The sequence below is a fragment of the Rhinatrema bivittatum genome, chromosome 9 (genome assembly GCF_901001135.1).
Source record: "Rhinatrema bivittatum chromosome 9, aRhiBiv1.1, whole genome shotgun sequence".
NCBI lineage: Eukaryota > Metazoa > Chordata > Amphibia > Gymnophiona > Rhinatrematidae > Rhinatrema > Rhinatrema bivittatum.
Window position 1 is genome coordinate 146547907 of NC_042623.1, and position 2983 is coordinate 146550889.

General features: G+C 38.7%; 1 long non-coding RNA gene across 1 annotated transcript; it reads left to right on the forward strand.

Annotated features, from left to right (window-relative positions):
- The first annotated feature begins 1071 nt into the window (after positions 1-1071).
- On the forward strand, positions 1072-2691 carry LOC115098522. Its single transcript, XR_003858546.1, has 3 exons — positions 1072-1133; positions 1741-1801; positions 2363-2691. It is a non-coding gene; the product is annotated as an uncharacterized LOC115098522 (long non-coding RNA).
- The last annotated feature ends 292 nt before the right edge of the window (positions 2692-2983 follow it).

A 2983-nucleotide genomic window follows, 5' to 3' on the forward strand; every position in this document is an offset into this window, starting at 1 on the left:
CCTGTTTCCCACCGGGGGAAACATGAACCTATGTCCCTTTCCCTTTTCTGGAGAGAGGGGAATCAACTTTCTGAAAGTATGTTTGTGCAGGTGAAAAGCCATCTGAATATTGCCCCCTAACTTCATTTTATTTTAGAGTGGAGGTAGCGAACAAGAGCTGGGTTCTGACACTGCGAGCCTTCATTACTATCCACTCAGTGGGGGAGAGGGTCCCATTATTTATACCCCTTCCAAACTCAACTAGCCCTTGGCACCTTCTGGAATTTCAGCCATGGCTCTATATTCAGTCAATGAAAACCCAAAAAGGAAGGACAACAAAATTGTCAGTGACCTTTGCAACTTAGAACATCTTTATTGTATGTTAGGCAAATATGTCAGCGATACCAACGTAGTTAACAGAAGCTTCATGGTCCCCCAACATGGGCTGTGTTTCGAAAATTGTGTTGGGATGGAACTTAGAAAAGAGTGGCTAACATCAGAACAAATGTAAGAGAACAAGTTAAAAGAAAACGGACAAAGACAGCTGAAAACAGAAGATCATGAACAGGCTTAAATATCTGTATTGAATGGGCAGCGCTTATTAACATTTTCCCCTTGTATTTGTTCCCACCTTTTCCCCCCCAGCTTCCCACCCCATACCATCCCCTCCCCTTCCTTCTTCCCCTTCCCCCTTTTTCCCCTCCCCCTCTCCCTCCCCCCTTTTTCTCCAACCCCTTTTTCCCCTTCCCTCCCCATTTCTTCTTTTCTTTTTCTTCTTTTTTTCATTATTCCTTTTCTTTTCTTTCCTTGTCTTCTTTTCTTTTTTCTCCCTCCTTTCCCCTCCCCCTCCTTCCACACTTTTTCCCCTTTCCCCCTTCCAGTCCTTCCCCCCTCCCCTTCCTACCCTTTCCCCTTCCCCCTTCCTTTTCCCCTTCCCACTTTGTTTTTTCCTCCCTTTTTTGTCTAAGTTGATTTCTATTAAGAGCATACCTCTTGACGTCACTGCTCTGGGCGGCTCTTGGAAACCTTGACAGCCAGCTGACAAATGTCACATGACTCTTTTTTCGTGCCTCTAGCCCTATTTAGACAGTTCTGCTTTGATGCCATGGTGGCAAATCCTGTTAGCATTTTTTTCACATTTCTGACGAGATTAGGTAAGTTTAAATGCTGTTTGGGTTGCCACTTTTATTCTTACCGCTTTTTCTTTGTTAACCTCTTATTTGTGACATATATTCTATATATTTTTTTGCAGCGTTGACTAATCCTGAATTCAAATTCCAAAGAATTAGTAGCATGTTAATCCTGGCTAGAACTTTATTGCAAGTCTTTTTTGCATCCACCTATATTCAGTCTGGTAGTGCATTTTTGGTTCAGTCCCTTTACACGTTCTTTATATTTATTTTTCATATGTGGCTTTACCCACAATTCATTCATTTTAGTTGTTCTCCTCTTAACGCGGAAGCCTTCTTGATTTATTCACTTGCTATCTAGTTACAGTTTCTCCTGTCTTTAACTCTGGCTTGAGGCAGTAACATACCTATTTATTTAGCCATGTTCAATTCTTCGATCTTCTCTCCTTATAGAAGCACTCTCTTACATTTTTAACCCTTGACTGCTTTTGAAGGCAAGTTTTCATTTTCTATTTCTTTTCTTTTCTTTTGTTCCATTGTTTCCATTTTTATTTATTTTTTTATTTGTCATCTGGTTCTGTTTTTTACCCTTGTTTCTCTGATTGTACCTGACCTTCTGTTTTTCTTTTAGATTTTCAGCCTCAACATAATTTGCCTTCTAAATACTTTTGACCCCTTATTGATTATTCTCGGTAAGCTTTTTGATTATAGTCACTTACCATTGTGATTTTTTGATGTGTAGATTTTTTATGTTTATTTCTATGTCATCTGGTTTATATGGTTTCTTCTGAAGCAAATAACCTTCTTTATATGTGTTTTTAGATATACTCCATTTGTAATTTATTATTTACCAATATGTAACTGATTATTTTGCATTGGATCTACTCCTAAGTGTGTGTCTTGTTCATGATCTTGTGTTTTCAGCTGTCTTTGTCCTTTTTCTTGTACTTGGTCTTTTACATTTGTTCTGATGTTAGCCACTCTTTTCTAAGTTCCCTCCCGATGCAGTTTTTTTAAACACAGCCTGTGTCGGCGGACCGTGAAGCTTCTGTTATCTACTTTGGTATCGCTGACATAATTTCCTGATGTACAATAAAGATGTTCTAAGTTGCAAATAATATTGACAATTTTGTTGTCCTTCCTTTTTGGAGTTTTCATTGATTATTTTTGCTTTGTCTGTTCACCCTTGTTGTTGCTTTATATTTAGTCACTCACTATCACCACTGAATGATGCTGGGGCTCTCTTTCTCTAGGAGCTGTGAATGAATACCACCGCTGCAGGATTTCTAACCTCAGCTGGTCCAGGGAGTGGATGACCTGACCTCTACAAAGCGATGCATAGCTCTTCTCATGAGACACTGAGCCATCCAGCTGGCCCTTCCCTAATATATATTTTATGGAGCCAAGCCATACAAGGGTTCCAGAGATCATGAAAATGAGATGGTGGAAAATTGTATTATGGGAAAATATTTTTGTTCATACGGTTATTGGTGTTCTATGGGATGGCTCCACCTTTTTTCTATAGAGGATCAGCATCACAAGAGCTCCTTTGCATGACATAAAAGGAATAATGAAAATGATGCATATTTTAATAAAGCTGATAATGCTCCAAATGCCTCATTAATTAATATATTTGCTCATTAACAACTTATTTCTCATAATTCAGGTTCCTATGGCTAAAATTTCTAACTCAGGATAGCATTTAAAATATGCGTGTCATTATTCCAAATAGATATTTGCCACAGCCTTCCTTCTGGCCTCTAAATGGGTGCCACAAACCCTTTGGTTCTATGTGACTTGGAATATTCATGGCACTGAGAACAGTTAAATTTCTTCATGTAGATTGCAATAGATAAAACTTTATAACCAGACCG